We start from the raw sequence: 16,771 nt of genomic DNA, 5'->3' as shown, positions 1-16,771 counted from the left end.
CATACACAGTCACATGTATGTGCATATGAACATGCACATATATGATAAATAAATAAAATGTAATAATTAAAAAAATCAAGGGCTAGAGAGATGGCTCAGTGGTTGAGAGCACTTGCTGCTCTGCCAGGAAACCTGAGTTCAATTTCCGGTACCTACATCAAGAAGCTGATAACTGTCTGTAACTCCAACTCCAGGGGATCCAACAGACTTGTGGACCCTAGGTACCTGCACATATACTCACACAGGAAAGTGAACAGACACATAAATTTTTTAAAAATATGGTTCAGTAAAGATTCTGTGTAAAGCGCTCTTTTGGTCATGCATAGGGCTGAGGACCAGGTCACAGAAAGCCACAGTATGCCCAAACTATAGAATCAAAGCAGGGAGCTGGTGTGGTAGGGTGATGGGTAAAGGGGTTTCTGTCAAGCCTGTAAAAGCCTCCAAAAAAAATTTCAGAAGAAGAAGAGGAGGATGGGGAGGAGAAGGAGAAAGAGGAGGAAGAAGAGAAAGAAGAGGAAGAAAATGAGGAAGATGAGGAGGAAGAGGGGGAGGAAGAGGAGGAAGAAGAGAAAGAAGAGGAAGAAAATGAGGAAGATGAGGAGGAAGAGGGGGAGGAAGAGGAGGAGGAAGAAGAGGATGAAGAAGAAGAAGAAGAAGAAGAAGAAGAAGAAGAAGAAGAAGAAGAAGAAGAAGAAGAAGAAGCAGCTCTCAAAGTGAGGTAACCACAGAAGCACAAGCACACCTGTTTACAGAAGCACTGTTCACAATAGCAGAGAACGGAGTCACCCCAGGTGCCCGTCAGCAGAGGAATAAAGAAAGCACAGGATATATACATGGAGTTTTACTCAGCAATAGAATGAATAAAATCCTGTCATTTGTAGCTAAGCGAATGAAACCAGAAGTGATCGCCGTAAATGAAATAAGCCAAACTAGAAAATAAAACTGTACGTTTTATTTTCTCCTATGTGGAAGCTAAGGGGAGAAGAGGTGGAAGAGAATATCAGAGACATAGAAAGGGAATGAAAGACAGGGATCTGGGTGTGACCCCCCAAAACCCACAAAACACTGGGGTTCTTACCTTAAGATCTTTGATGATTTGTGAAACAGGGTTTTGTACAGGGAGAGAGACACAAACTTCACTCATTTACATGTAGCTACCCAATTTCCCCAGCAACATTTGTAAAGGATTCTATCTTTACTCCAAAGTATTTTGGGGGGCATATTTGTCCAAAAGAAGTCATGTGGCTATTTCTGTGTAGATTTATTTCTGGGTCTTCTATTTCTATTCCGTTCATCTACACGTCTGTTTGGGGCCAGTGCCATGTTGTTTTGGTTGCTACAGTTTGTACGAAAGTGTCTTTCTTTGTTTCCCTTTTCTTTCCTTTCCTTTTCTTTTCTTTTTTCTTTTCTCTTCTCTTCTCTTCTTTCTTTCTTTCTTTCTTTCTTTCTTTCTTTCTTTCTTTCTTTTGTTGTTGTGGTGGTGGTGGTGGTGGTGGTGGTGTGGTTTTGTTTGTTGGTTTGTTTTGAGTCAGGATCTTAGTATGTAGGCTTGACTGGCCTTGAACCCACAAAAATCCACCTGCCTCTGCCCCTCTGCCCCTCTGCCCCTCTGCCCCTCTGCCCCTCTGCCCCTCTGCCCCTCTGCCCCTCTGCCCCTCTGCCCCTCTGCCCCTCTGCCCCTCTGCCCCTCTGCCCCTCTGCCCCTCTGCCCCTCTGCCCCTTCTCTGCCTCTCTGCCTCTCTTCTGCCCCTCTGCCCCTCTGCCCCTCTGCCCCTCTGCCTCTCTGCCCCTCTGCCCCTCTGCCCCTTCTCTGCCTCTCTGCCTCTCTTCTGCCCCTCTGCCCCTCTGCCCCTCTGCCCCTCTGCCTCTCTGCCCCTCTGCCCCTCTGCCCCTCTGCCCCTCTGCCCCTCTGCCCCTCTGCCCCTCTGCCCCTTCTCTGCCTCTCTGCCTCTCTTCTGCCCCTCTGCCCCTCTGCCCCTCTGCCCCTCTGCCCCTCTGCCCCTCTGCCCCTCTGCCCCTCTGCCCCTCTGCCCCTCTGCCCCTCTGCCCCTCTGCCCCTCTGCCCCTCTGCCCCTCTGCCCCTCTGCCCCTCTGCCCCTCTGCCTCTCTGCCTCTGCCTCATAACCATGATCACTGGGGAGCAAAGGGTTTATTTCTGCTTATATGTACTGATCACAGTCTAACATAAAGGTAAGTTGGAGCAAGAACTCAAGGTAGAAATGTAGAGACGAAAACTGAAGAAGAGGCCCGAGAGGGATGCTGCTTACTGGCTTGCTCCCTGGTTTGTTCAGTTTGTTTTCTTAAACAACTTGGGAACACGTACCCAGGATTGGCACTGCCTACCATGAGCTGGACCCTCCCGTACCAGCCATCGATCAAGAAAGTGCACCACAGGTGTGCCACCTGCCAATCTGGTGGAGCCATTTTCTCAAATGAGTCTCTTTATGTCCACTTGACATAAAACTAGCCATCGCAGTGTGACACCACACCTACCTAAAAAATATCTTTATGAAACATATAATGGCTATACATTAATAAAAATTTTATGTTGGAAAAGCAACAGAGGGAGCAAATATGAGCAAAGATATAACATGTGTGAATACCATGATGGAACCATTTACTTTGTATAATCAATACATATTAGTATATTTTATCTTTGGATGTACGTACATGTGTATGTGTGCCTGTGTGTTCCTGTGTATGAAACAGAAGGATTACTGTGGCTTGCTGGCTGCCATTCTGGCTTCAGGTTCAGTGAAATGCTGTCTCTCAAAGGAATCAGGCGGGCAACAGGGCAAGACTTCTGGCCTCCATATGTGCATGACACTACTACTACTACTACCACACACACACACACACACACACACACACACACACGCACACACACACACACACACACACACACACACACACACACACACGGAGACTGGTATACTGACTATCCCAGGTTGAAATCCCTTGAGGAAATGTGTGTAAAATGTTTGAACATGAATATAGAGGGTAGGACTGGGTGCCACAAAGAGCCATTTGGCGTTCTCCCACACGCAGCAACAGTCGGTTCTTTAGGAAGGGCCATCCTTCACACACCACAGCTGGGAGGGAGCCTTGATGACCACAGGCCGGTGACTGGGCTGCCCTGAACCTGTGTAAACACCCTGAAGTAGACCTTATCTCCCCCCCAGCCTGATGGCCCCATATATCTCCTAGCGACAGCCTGGAGTTTACTCCCCTAGTCAGAGACCCATCTGTCTTGTCATTTCTCCTCAAACATACTGCTCTTTGTCTAAAATGTGTAGAGGCGCCCTGCTTTGGACTTCACTCTCTGGAGAAAATTGTCATGAATGTGTAACTTTACTGGCACTTGTGGGTTTTTGTCCTGTTAATTAGGCTTGTGTTGCCTGGGGTTCCTAGACTCAGACAAATAACCCACACAGTGACTAACGATGGGATATGTTGGAGATTATTTATTTCTTGCCTTCTGTGTATTTTACCAATATTTTTTCCTTCCTTCTTTCCTCCCCCACCCTTCCTTCTTTGCTTCCTGAAAGGTCCTCAGGTAGCCCAGGCTGGCTTCAAACTCATTATATAGACAGAAAATGACCCTGAACTTCTGAATCTTCCCGTTTCTACATGCTAAATTCTAGGTTCGCAAGCTTTGGCCACCACACCCATTTTGCGTTATGCAGTGCTAGGAATTAAATTTAGCAATTCATTCATGCTAGGATACATTCTCCCAGCTGACCAATCCCCACAATCTTTAGAATTATTTTTATTTATTATTTGAGAATTTCATACACACAATTAATTTTGGTCAAATCCATCCCCCAATCTCCTGTTTTATCTGGCGTTACTATTGCTGTGATGAAACACCCTGACCAAAAGCCACTAAAGAAGGAACGGGTTTGTTTGGCTTATATACATTTCAAACCACAGACTGTCCATTGAAGGACGCCAAGGAAAGAGCTCACACAGGGCAGGAGCATGGAGGAAGGAGCTGACGCAGAGGCCATGAAGTGGTGCTGGTCACTGGTTTGCTCAGCCTGCTTTCTTTCAGAACCAAGGACCACCAGCCCATGGTTGTCCTACCCACAATGTGTTGGGCCTCTCCCATCAATCACTAATTAAAAACAAACAAACAAACAACAAACATCCTATTGCCTTGCCTGCCTACAGCCCAATCTTACGGAGGCATTTTCTCAATGGAGGTTCTCTCCTCTCAGATGACTTTGGGTTGTGTCAATTGACGTAAGACTGACCAGAACATCTCTTTGCTTCAATTCCCCTCCCTACATCCCACATCCCCAGGTTTATATTCTTTTCTTAAAAGATAAGCCACCCAGTCCAATTAGTGTGGCTGATATATGGGTGGGAGGCATGCCCTGGAGCACGGTCAACCTTCCCTGGACCAAACCCCTAAAAAAACCTAACTCTGCCTCTCCTACCAGCCACCTTGGCTTTGGAGTAGGGTTCTTAAGCGCCTCCAGATTCATGCTGGAATAATCACACATTTAAAAAGTAAGTCTACACGCATAGAGAAATACATAACTTAAGATACTTGAAAAGAAGGGTCATAGTCAAAGGGCTGAGCTTCCAAGACTAACAGATAAATGGCGATTTGAGTCAGTAACAAAAGGTTTAACAGCTAAATGGAAAGATCAGCGTCAGGTAGGAGGCAGAGCTGGCAGAGAAGGCGATTAGAGCCTCATCTTATCTGTGGTTCAGAACAGGTTTCAAATCCAGATTATATATGCTACATTGTCCGCCTTAGCAGAGGGGCCAAGATGAACTAGCAACAGCACATAGCTGGTAGCCAGACAGGGGTGCTGCGCGCCTTTAATCCTGACACTTGGACGTAAAGACAGGAAGACCCGGGTTGGAGGCCAGCCTGGTCTACAGAGTAAGTTCCAGGACAGCCAGGTCTACTTGAGAATGCTTTAACCTGTGGATTTGGGGGACACACAGTTTTAACCTGTAGTGTTCTTTACTAAGTCTTTACTAATTCTTCGTATTTTCATATATGTACAGGTAGCCAGAATTATTTCCTTTATTTGTTAGTGTCAGGTTTTGAGTTTCACTCATTAAAATTCACAAAGCTGGAAGGAGTGGGTTAATGTACTATGTCAGAATCAAAACTGCAGTGCCCCTGATTTCTGCTCTGCAAACTGAAAACCTCCATGACATGGATGGAAGATAGAGACAGAGGCTGCAAATATTATAATTATAATTACAATTATTATTACTACTACTACAACTCTTATTTAAATGGCTTCCATGTTGGAGCTTTTTCAAAGCAAGGCAAGTTCACCTGTAGTCCCTGAGTATATTCAAGCCCCCAAACCTCCAGCTTCTGCAATCTCTTTCCTCCCTGGCCTCTGGTGTTTCCATGGCAGCAATGAAGGGGCCAGCTGCGGTTTCCTTGGCAACGGCAGACCGAGCTGCCTTCTTCCTGATTGTGAGAGGTTTGCAGGGGGGCCCAGGCAGAGTCAGACAAGATTAAACAACAAAAGGTCAGGTTTGTTTCTTTACTGCAATTAAGTTGCATAGTTGGAAGTTGGTAGAACATCATAAATCACAGTGTGGGTTCTATCACAAAAAAAATGATCAGTGTTTAAGGAGGTTTGTGTGCTAGTTACTGATTTATTATGCAGCCTATGCGTATAATGAGTTATCACACTGTATCCCATAGATATGTTCATAATGAAAAATAATGAAAAAATAATTTCATTTAAAAACGTTGCTGTATGCAGTGCTGGTACACACCTATAGTCCCAGAACTAAGGAGACAGAGGCAGGGGGGTGTAAAGTTGGAGGGTCTTGCTACAGAATGAATTTAAGGCTACTCAAAGATACATAATGAGGCCCTTAATCATGAGACAGGGAGAGGGAGAGGGAAAGAGGGAGGGAAAGAGGGAGGGAGGATGCTGTATTGTCTCTTCATTATTAAACATTTCAAATCATCTACAAACAACGATCATGATCAAGCATGATCTATGATAATCTTTTGTTTATTAGTCGACCCATAAACTATTGGCTTTACCTCAATCATAACGGTGGGCTGTCTCCTGGGACATAGCATCATGGTGGTGGTAATGTTAACCTATCTTCTCATGACTGGTACAGAATCACATTGAGTCGGTTCAGAAAAAAAGGATAGGGGGACCAGAACAGCCAAAGGAGCTTTAGGGGCTCTCAGCAAGAGACGATGGTGGAAGTAGTGGTGTTTAAACTCCAAAGTTCTAGTAACCGGATGCAGTCACCAACCACATGGATCCCAGCAGTTGGAGGTTCTGACTCAGCGTGGGCAACATAGGGAAATACTTTAACAGTGAGCAAATGAAATCGTGGAGTGGCCAGATAGCTCAGTAGTACCATCCATCTTGAGTGAAGATAAACACCAGACTTCCTATAGGACACTGTAAATTGCCAGAGGGCAGACACAGACTTGGCCATTAGTTTCTAGCAGCTTAGAGGATACTGGGAGAAGCAAACTCATCAGATGGTCACACAAAAACAAAAAGAGAAAAAATATCTACTAAATTTTTTTTTTTCTGGGATATGTAGCCATTAGACCAGGGGCTGGTCCCAAATACATCAGAAAACCTTGATTAGGGTAATAAACCAGAGACAGAAACAATGGGCGTATCTGAGGTGGCGGAGTTATCAGCTTAGATGAAAATCTTTGTATTTTATTTATTTATTATTTCATATTTACCCATGTATTTATGTCTGAGTGTGTGTGTGTGTGTGTGTGTGTGTTATATAGGAGACTGAACCCAGGACCTCTTATATTATCAATTCTACCACTAAGTGTTCCCCCAGCCCTTTTTATGTTCTTTGTTTTGAGACAGTGTCTCACTGTTTCCCAAGCTGGTCATGAACTCACTCTGAATCCCTGACAAGTCTTGAATTCACCATCCTTCTCCCTTGACTTGTCTAGAACCTAAGATTACACACTTAAACCACTAGGCCCGGAGGGACATTTACATTTCATTTAATTATTATTTTATCTTAGCGTATGTGTTTGTGGGGGTATGAGTGTGGAGTGTGTGTGTGTGTATATGTGTGTCTGAACTTCTGCATGCAGACACATGTGTTCACATGTACATGCCGAGCCCAGTGGGAAAAAATATGTGTTATTTTTCTCACTTACTTTCCACCTTATTCTTCTTAAAAATTTATTTCTATTGTTTTAATTTTATACAATTTGGGTAAGTGTCTCTCTAAGTGCACATGCCCAGGAATCCTCAAAGAGGATTTACAGGTAGTGGTGAGCCTTCTGATAGGGCTTCTCATATGGTCAATCCCCCAGTTCCTCTCCAAGAGCAGTCTGCGAGTCTGTGTTGAACCATCTTATCTTTCCAGCTTGCCAGTTTCTGTTGTTAAAACAAGCTCTCTCCCTGAACCCGGAGATAACCGATCCAGCTAGTCTGGCTGATCAGAGAGCTTTGGGAACTTGCCTGTCTCTTCACGTCAAACCTGGATCTACAGACATAGGACACTGTGTCTCCTTTTCATGTTGATGCAGGGATACAAACTCAGGTCTTCAGGCTTGTCAACAAACACTTTGAGAAAGGAACAATCTCCCCAGCTCAACTGTAGAAACAAGTTTCACATTTGGAATTAGCCTGTGGTTGCTAATGTACCACAGCTGCAGCCGCCGCTGCCATCAACACCGTGATAATTACCATATTATTAAAATATAGATAATATTCACTATGCTCACTCCATACCAGGAACTGCATAAGTGCTTTCTGAATATCCAGAGTACCTCTGAGTGGCAGGCATAATGAAGGCTTCAAGAGGATGAGAGAGGTGGGAGAGGTTGAGAGGGAGAAAGAGAGAGAGTGGGGGAGAGAGAGAGAGAGGCTAATCCACTTTCTACGTGCCCCCCGGATGGAACGTTATAACACAGTAGCCTAGTTCTTAGCTATAGCTTCCACATGTGGAAAAAAAAAACAAAACCTATGACCTGATTGATTAACTGAGCAAAGGAACCATGGACACACATAAGTGTAGTAAGCAACCCAGCAGTCATTGGGTAGTTGGAATGTATTACAAGGAAAAAAAAAAAAAAAACCTTTTAAGTCCTATAGTCAGTCTATGGCCATACCACCCTGAACGTGCCCAATCTCATCTGATCTCGGAGCTAAGCAGGGTTAGGCTTGGTTAGTACTTGGATGAGAGACCACCTCAGAATACCGGGTGCTGTAGGCTTTAAAAAAAGAAAAAGCCCTATCATCAACAAAAGTATTAGCCTTTTAAATTAAGGATCTGGAAGCACTCAGTGTAGGTACCTTACTTTGTTTTACCTTTTTACAGAGCTGGGGATGGAGCCAGGAGCCTTGAGAATGTTAGGCAAACGCTCTACCATTAGACCCAGGCCTCCGACCCCTCAATGGGGGAAATTATAGTCAAATCTTTATTGCTGAGCCATACCTCCAGCCCTGACATCTTTTTCTTAACAGTTACTCTTTCCCTAGATATAAAGTTTAAAATTAGCCGGGTGGTGGTGGCGCACGCCTTTAATCCCAGCATTTGGGAGGCAGAGGCAGGCGGATTTCTGAGTTCAAGGCCAGCCTGGTCTACAAGGTGAGTTCAGGACAGCCAGGGCTACACAGAGAAACCCTGTCTCGAAAAACCAAAATAAATAAATAGTAAATAAGTAAATAAATAAACAATAAATAAATAAAAAGTTTAAAATTCTTGCTCACGAGTTTGCTTCCATCAAAGCAAAAAAAGATAAAAGCATATGATAATGTTGAGAGTATATATATATATATATATATATATATATATATATATATATATTATTTTTCAAGTTTTAAGGTTATTTTTTTAACTGCTCAAATGTTCTGTGGGAAAATTAGCAATTAAAAATTACACAAAGACACGCCTGTAGGAGTTTACATTTTTCCCTTGCCTCAGACTTTGATGTGGTTTAGAATACACTGGACTTTATTTACATTCTTGGGGCTTTGTCCCTCTATTATGGTGAGATTTTTTAAAATTAAATAATATCTCATCAAATATTTTATTTTATTTTTCTAAAAAGGAACTGTAATCAACATGTTGTATAATACAGCTCTGAACTTTATTCATCTTGTCTGAAACAGTGTACCCTTTGACCAATGGCTCTGAAACCTCCACTCAGGTGTGCACAATTTATCTTGATGGGTGACATTGTGGTGCCCTCTCATGTTTGCCTCACCCTGACCCCAGCTCTGTTTTTGAAGATGTGATCTATGAGCTGTAGTGGGATAGTTGAGAACAAACAGCTGAGGGGTGCGGGGGTGGGGGAACTGAGGGGGAAAATCCAATTACAGAAAAGGTTAATTGTCAAGCTCTTGGGGGACAAAAAAGTTTTTCAGAGACATCAGGTAAGCCATCTTGGCTATATGGCAGAGGTCAGGTGATAAGGTCTTGGCAATTAGAGAAACAGATAGAGACAGGTTGTCATTAATCTTGGGGACCAATGATCAGTAATGTCCTTTCATACTTTGTGTTGCAATCACTGACAGAGGTCAAGTTGTGGTGGAAGTTGGGTGCAAAAGAAGCTACATGATCTGCTTCATTGCAGGTCTGAAGCTCACTCTGTGAGTGACAGAATATTGATGGGATCTGAGTGACCCTAGTCATCCGGATGTCACAGTTACCCAGGGAAAGGATCGAAGGGGGGACTGACAATAGACCAGAATACTGATACTACCAAAGACCAACTGGTAAACCAATTAGTTTATTGGAATTACAGGAGTAGGGCTGAGTCAACAGCAGCTGCATCACTGAAGCTACCAAAGCTAGAATCATGGAGTTTTGTAGCATGGCTCGTAGGCTGCTTAGCCGGTTAAAAACTTTTCCAGGCAGCTTAGCTGCCCTGATTATTACCTTAACAGTACTTCCTTTTTTAAAAAATAAGAAGAGCAGTGTTAAGTGTTGAGGCATCTCTACAGCCCTCTCAGCAGTTCTTAATCTTTATATAACCTCAAGGAGATGTTATATAAATATAGGACCTCATGAATCTTATAAGTTTCAGGGACTCCCTGAGATTTGTGGGTTGTTTCCTTCCCAAGTCTTAATACACCTCTTTTAGAATTTCATGCATCTTAAGTTTCCAGGGAAATTTCTGCAGTTCCAACAATGGAAAGGATGAGTGAAATTTTAGTATAGACTTCTGAATTCAGTGAACTTGACAGAATAATGGTTCAGTCAGTGGTAGGCCTCCTGTCCAAGAGTATGCACCTCAAAGCCCAGGTTTGTATAGACTATCCCACCAGGCTTGAGTATGTTCACTCTAATGTGGTGCCTCTGTCAAGCTTCCTCCAGAAAGGCTCTCCTAATGAGACAAGGCTAAGCTTTATTCATCTTCCCCTTTAAATAAGAAACGGGGTGGTGGTGGTGGTGGTGGTGGTAGATTTCCTTAAAGGAATCAACCAGGGAGGCCAACATTCTGCAGACTCTCATTTCTAGAACTAGCTTCGTAGATAAAGTTGGAGATAAGTCTTTGTTTATTAGTGTACATATTTGTGTGTGTGCATGCCTGTGTGGAGTATGGGCATGTATACAATACCCAAGGGACCTAGAAGAAAAGTATCAGATTCTTTGGAGCTAGAATTACAGATGGTTTTGAGTTGCCTAACATGGATGCTGGGAACCTGACTTCGGTCCTCTGTAAGGATAGTAAGTGTTCTTAACCACTGAACCATTTCTTCAGCCCCAAACCATTTTCTGAGTGAGTGGCAGACCAGCCTAGGCTGCCAAAATGTTCTGTTATTGTTAGCAGGGCTAATCGCAATTTGTAGCATTACACAATGGTTAAGACAACACAAGACAAAGTACCCTGAGCCATCCAGGTGATGAGGCCGCTGTGACAAAAGGCCAGATTAACAAGGGAAGAATACATACATGTTTTTGATATAAAAATTTCATGTTACAAGAGCTTCCAAATGGAAATGGAGACCTAAAGACACAGGAAAATTTAAGGCAGGTATGATGAAGTAGGTAAGATAAGCACAGAGACACATGACGTTTTAATTACATTTTTATTTATTTCATATGTTTGTGTGTGTTGGGGGGTGTGTGTGTGACATGGCATGTGAAGGTCACAGGACAACTTTTGGGACTCTATTCCACCAAATGGGTCCCAGGGATCAAACTCAGGTAGTTGGCCTTGGCGGCAAGCACCTTTACCTGCAGACCTATGTCACTGGTCCTAGCTATTTTGTTTTGTCTTTATTTTACAATGATCCAGCGGGCATTGTGGTACACAGTCATAATCTTATCTCTCAGGAGGCCTCAAAATAAAGAGGCACGAAGACAAACCAACAGAAGCATGATGTAATAGTCACAAACAGAGGCCTGTAGCAAGGCCTGCCTGCTTGTTCAATATTCTGTGACTAGCTTCAGAGATAAGTGTGAGTCTCATGATCTGCTTTACGGGAAAAGGATTAAGAGACAAATGAGAAAGGCCTCCAACTTGTAGTTTTCTGAATGTTTCAAAATACAGTTTATAGCATATGAGGTGTCGCATCTCAGATTGTATGTGGGCTTAGTGATATTACCTTCCTAGTTGGTCTGATTCTCTGTCTGTCTCTCTCTCTCTCTCTCTCTCTCTCTCTCTCTCTCTCTCTCTCTGTGTGTGTGTGCGCGTGCGCGCCTTTCTCTGTCTCTCCGTGTATGTGTCTGTCTCTCTGCCTGTCTTTCTCTCTGTCTCTGTATCTCTCTCCGTGTGTATCTTTTTTTTTTTCATTTTTTATTGGATATTTTATTTACACTTCAGATGCCATCCCCTTTCCCCATTTCCGTGTGTATCTTTATGTCTCTCTCTCTCTGCCTTTCTGTCTCTGTGTATGGGTGTGTCTGTCTATCTCTCTAGTCTGCCTCTGTAATTGTCTCTGTCTTTATGTCTCTGTCTCTACCTCTCTCTCTCTGCCTTTCTGTCTGCCTCTTTGTCTCTATGTGTGTGTGCATGTCTTTCTCTGTCTGCTTCTGTCTCTTTCTGTCTCTGTCTCTATGTATGTGTGTCTGTCTCTCTCTGTGTGTCTGCCTCTGTCTCTGTCTTTCTCCCTCTGTCTTTCTCTCTCTGTCTTTCTCTCTGTCTCTCTGTGTCTTTGTCTTTCTCTGTCTCTGTCTCACTCTCTCTGTTTCTCTCTTTTTCTTTCTACCTCTCTCTGTCTCTTTCTGTGTATGTGTGTCTGTCTTTCTCTGCCTGTTTCTGTCTCCATCTCTGTCTCTCTGTCTCTGTGTGTCTTTCTGTCTGTTTCTCTCTGTGTCTGTCTGCCCCTGTCATTATCTCTGTCTCTACCTTTCTCTGTCTCTATATGTGTCTGTCTGTCTCTACCTCTCTCTGTCCCTGTCTGCCTCTCTTTGTCTCTCTCTCTCTCTCTCTGCCTCTATTACTGTTTCTGTCTTTCTGTCTGTCTCTGTCTGCCTCTCACTGTCTCTATGTGTATGTGTATACCTGTCTGACTGTCTCTGTCTCTTTGTCTCTCTGTCTCTCTTGATCTCTCTCTGTCTCTCTTGGTCTCTCTCTGTCTCTGTCTCTCTTGGTCTCTCTCTGTCTCTGTCTCTTTCTGTCTCTCCCTCACTCCTGTCCTCCTTCCCTCCAAGCCCCTCCTGGAGGACCCTGTGTAGCAGCCACTAAATACAGATGATGAGAAACAGTGGGCTTTTTTAGTCTGAGAAAAATAATAACTTGTGGCCGTTAATCACAGGAATGAGACAGACAGGTTTTCCTTTTAAAAAGAACGAGGTCTTTACAAAGCGGCTGTAGTGTTTCAGCTAAGAAACGGGGCAGACCTTCTCTGGTTACAGGGTAATTTATGGAGTGGGGCCTTTGGGGTGAAGAGCATGACTATGTGTGGGCTGAAGACCTGGGCAAGCCCAGCCATGTCCTGGGACGTGAGGAGATGAGGAATGGGTAGTGGTTTTCTTTCTTGAGACCAGGGTCGTATTTAAAAGTTCTTGGATGGACACAGGCATTTTAGAAAGAGGGAAAGCCAAACATAACTGGAGAAAATTCCAGAAAGGGAAGAATAACAAACTCACACCACACAGAACTGGCCTCAGTATTGAGCAGCTCACTCTTCCTGGACCCTAGATTACCTTTTGAAAGAAGACTATAGCTTGTCTTGATCTAGGTACTGGGGAGATGGAAGCAAGAAGATCCAGAGTTCAAGGTCATCCTCTGTTACGCAGTACATGCTACATACTATGTAGTAGTCTACGCTGTGTAAGACATTGTCTCAGGAAGTGAGGGAGGAAGGAGGGGAAAAGAGGGAAGAACTAAGTAAAAGAGAAGAGAGTATGAAAGCAGGAAAGGGAGAGAGGGAGGGAGGCTGAGTAGGTAGCTCTGTTGGTAAAGTTGTTGGCAAGCACCTTGAAAGCTGAGGACCTGAGTTTGATCCCCAGAAGCCACATGGAAAGGTCAGGTATGGCAGCACATACTTATTCACACACACACACACACACACACACACACACACACACACACACACACCACATAGACCCACACAATAACACACATCACACACACACATCATACATACTCTCACACTCACCACTCATGCTCTCACATATACATACTCTAACACACGTGTCACACACATGCTCATACACATTTACACACACAAGTACAAGTACGCAGGAAAGTACATATACATGTGAAAAGGAAGAAGGGAGGAAAGGAAAGAAGGAATGATTTAACTTAAAAGGCATACTGGTTCCACCCCCCCACCTCCTCCTGGCAGCTGCCGAGATTTTTAACACCCCTTGCCGGTTGTTTTTCATTCACATTTTAAGAAAATTATCCTTGAGCTTTTTTATGAATCTGCTTTTAAGTTCTTTCATTGATGAGGCTAAGAACCACGAGGAATCCTTTGATTTCTCAGTTACGATAGAGAATTCCATCTGGGGAAGTGTGAATGCCTAGCTTAAATAGGACTAAAAGTGGGGTTTTGGGAGCTAGGGAATGGCTTCTTTCATAAAGTGCTTGCTGGCCAAGCACAAGGCCTGAGTTTGATCCCCGGCACCTGTATTAAAGCCAAGTGTTGTAGCAGGGAGGTAGAGGCAGGCTGATCCCTGGCTCCATGAGGGAGCCAGTCTCAACAATCAAGATGTCATTGGGAAGGCTCCACAGGACTTGCTGTTAAGCCCAAAGACATGAATTTGGTACCTTGGTCCCAAATGCCAACGGGAGAAAACTGACTTCCGAAAAGCTTTCCTTTGATTTCAACATGTGCCTTGCAGGGTCCCTCCTCCCAACCTCTCTGTCTCTGTCTCTATCTCTCTCTGTCTCTCTCTCTGTCTCTCTCTGTCTCTCTGTCTCTCTCTCTGTCTCTCTCTGTCTCTCTCTCTGTCTCTCTCTCTGTCTCTCTCTCTGTCTCTCTCTCTGTCTCTCTCTCTCCCTCTCCCTCTCTCTCCCCCCCCACACAGAGACAGTAAGTAAATGTAATTTTTTTTCAAAGATAGATAGGAGATACCACCATTATCCTTTTTACTCCACATACACAAGCATGCATTTTGTCCCCAGCTCTGATTGAAAACAGTTTAAAGTTTAAAATTGCACGTGATACGTAAAGTTTGCCATGATAAGGAAACTATGCAGACAGAAGAGGAGCTGTTGCTGGGAGGTCTGCAGTCCCACCCTCCCCAACCCCCACCAGAGCTAGGCTGACGTCAATAGATGTTTGTTCCCACTTAGGAACATTTACCTGCCTGGGAGACACTCATTGGTCTAGCTTAGGCGGTTGCCTAGGAAACAGCAGCACTATTGGGAAAGTGGAGGGGGTCTGCAAGGGAGCCGGAAGGGCCTCCGAGGCTGGAATTTTCCAGGCATTGAGCTGCTACTGATGTTTACTTTGTAATCAATGAATACCTCCAGTAATTCTATTGACCCTTCCTCAGTGAGGAAGAATCTCAAAAGAGATGAGCATGAAACATTCAGCCCAGTCTCAGATTCCTTTGTGAACCATGTTTTACCCACAAGTCCCTTTTGGATTATCACCTACCTGTGCGGTTTATCACATAGATTGGGGGCGGGGGGTGGGGGACAGGGGAGGTTGTTTGTTGGGTGTTAAGTCTTTTAGAAATTCGTTTTATTTTTAATTATATTTGTTTATTGTCCTAGTTTGGTTTCTGTTGCTGTGATGAATACCCCGATTAAAAAAAAAAAAACTTAGGGAGGAAATGTAGGGAGCTTATCTCAGCTTTTATAGGTTTCAGTTTATCATGGAGGAAGGTCAAGACAGGAACGCGAGCAGTTAGTTATATCCACAGTTAAGGGCAGAGAGAAATGAATGTATCCATTCTGCCGGCTGCTTTCATCCAGCGTCCTCTCCATCCTTACACAGTTCAGGGTCTTCTGCCAAGGGATTGCTTTCTTTGAGTGAAAAGAAAGAAAATCCTGCCTTCTCAGGATGTTTTTATGCCACCGAAATTTGAGTCAAATTGTTAATTTGCTAATTGCTTAACAGTTGATCCACTTAGCTGTAAGTCTAGCTGTGGGACAAAACATACTTAAAGGAAGGGAGATGGGAGATGGTTTAATCAGTAAACTGCTTGTCCTACAAACAGGAAGACCTCAGATTCATCCCCAGTACTCACATCACCACCACCACCACCATCATCATCATCATCATTTTAAAGCTACATGTGGTGGCATATGCTTGCAATCTCAGTGCCCTCCTATGTGCAGCAGTCCCTAGAACCCAGCACTAAAACCAAAACAGAACCCTTACTGATAAAGTCTGCCATTGCTTTAGATACATGAACAACCCTAGGGCTTGCCCAAGGCCTGGGAGAGTTGGAATGGTGTTTGCATTAATTTCCCTTTAATCCAAATGCCCAGGACAGTGTCTGGTGAACAATTTGTGTCTGTTGACTGACTTAATGAGTAAAAGATGACCATTGGTCATGTGACCATCTCTGGAGATTACAGGAGGTCAGTGTAAGCATTTCCCTGATAGTCCATTCTGCAATATGACTTTGCGTTAAACAATAACAAAGACAAAAAAAAAAAAAACTTTATGTAGATGAGTGTTTGGTCTGTATGCATTTTTATGTACCGTATGCAAATAGTGCCCTCACAGGCAAGAAGAGGGTGTCAAACTCTATAAGACTATAGCTATAGATGGCTGTAAGCTGCCACATTGGTGTTGGGAACTGAACTTGGATCCTCTGGAAGTGCAGCAAGTGCTTTTAACTGCTGAGTCATTTCTCCAGCTTCTACTGTGTGTGTGTGTGTGTGTGTGTGTGGTGTATGTTCACAAGCACACGACTGTGTAGTATGTGGAAGCCAGAAGTCAAGCATAAAAGCTGTTCCTCAGTGTGCCTTCTCTGTCTTGTTTGCTCAGACAAAGTTTCTTCATTGATCTGGAACTCCCCAGTTTAAGTAGACTGGTCGGCCAGTGGGCCCCAGAGACTGCCTGCCAGAGGATTATAAGTATGTGCCAAAGTCCCTGGCTTTTTACTCAGGTATTAGGTGTTGTCTTCAGCAATAAAGTCTTGCTGTCCATATGTAGAGAGCAACCTATCGTCTTGGCAACAGCCTGGGTTGTTTGGGGACTTCCTCTGATCAGCAGCTACATTAGATGTAACCCAGTCCTGATACCGGAAGCTTCATTTGGTGACAAGAGATAGCTGGTTGAGGCTCTGTGTTCCCCATTATTTAGTGATTTCATTTACATCACATTTATATTTGTATATATTCTAGGAAGATTCTACTGTTTTAGGTTTTCATGCTAACCCTTAAATGTCCCTTAATTTTATCTGTCTTTCC

At 43.8% G+C, this 16,771-nt stretch overlaps 1 protein-coding gene and 1 pseudogene across 2 annotated transcripts in view; both read left to right on the top strand.

Moving 5' to 3' along the window:
* The window catches only part of LOC143440783 (ubiquitin carboxyl-terminal hydrolase 29), a 219,763-nt gene that overhangs the window by 114,526 nt on the left and 88,466 nt on the right, over window positions 1-16,771 (top strand). The window lies entirely within an intron of this gene.
* On the top strand, window positions 8,097-8,214 carry LOC143441060 (5S ribosomal RNA; annotated as a pseudogene).

Source organism: Arvicanthis niloticus, chromosome 30, assembly GCF_011762505.2.
Source record: "Arvicanthis niloticus isolate mArvNil1 chromosome 30, mArvNil1.pat.X, whole genome shotgun sequence".
Classification (NCBI taxonomy): domain Eukaryota; kingdom Metazoa; phylum Chordata; class Mammalia; order Rodentia; family Muridae; genus Arvicanthis; species Arvicanthis niloticus.
Note: the sequence above shows the minus strand (reverse complement) of the source record. Positions and strands in the feature narration are given on the sequence as shown.